Below are 242 nucleotides of genomic sequence, written 5' to 3' on the forward strand. Positions count from 1 at the left end.
GCTTACTTTAAAGTGGTAAGATTGACTTAAAAAATATTGTTTTTCTTTAAGTTGGCTTACTTTAAAATGGTAAGTCTAACTTAATAATCTTACTTAAAAATCTTAATCTTAATAAAAATGTTTTACTTGCAAAAGATAAGTTTTATGAATAGTTATCATTACCGGAAAAATGTAACGAAGTGAAAATACATAACTAGAAAAGTCCTGTCTAAGGAAAGACTTGGTATTTAAGTGTGTCTTTA

The sequence above is a fragment of the Lupinus angustifolius genome, chromosome LG13 (assembly GCF_001865875.1).
Source record: "Lupinus angustifolius cultivar Tanjil chromosome LG13, LupAngTanjil_v1.0, whole genome shotgun sequence".
NCBI classification, from domain to species: Eukaryota; Viridiplantae; Streptophyta; class Magnoliopsida; order Fabales; family Fabaceae; genus Lupinus; species Lupinus angustifolius.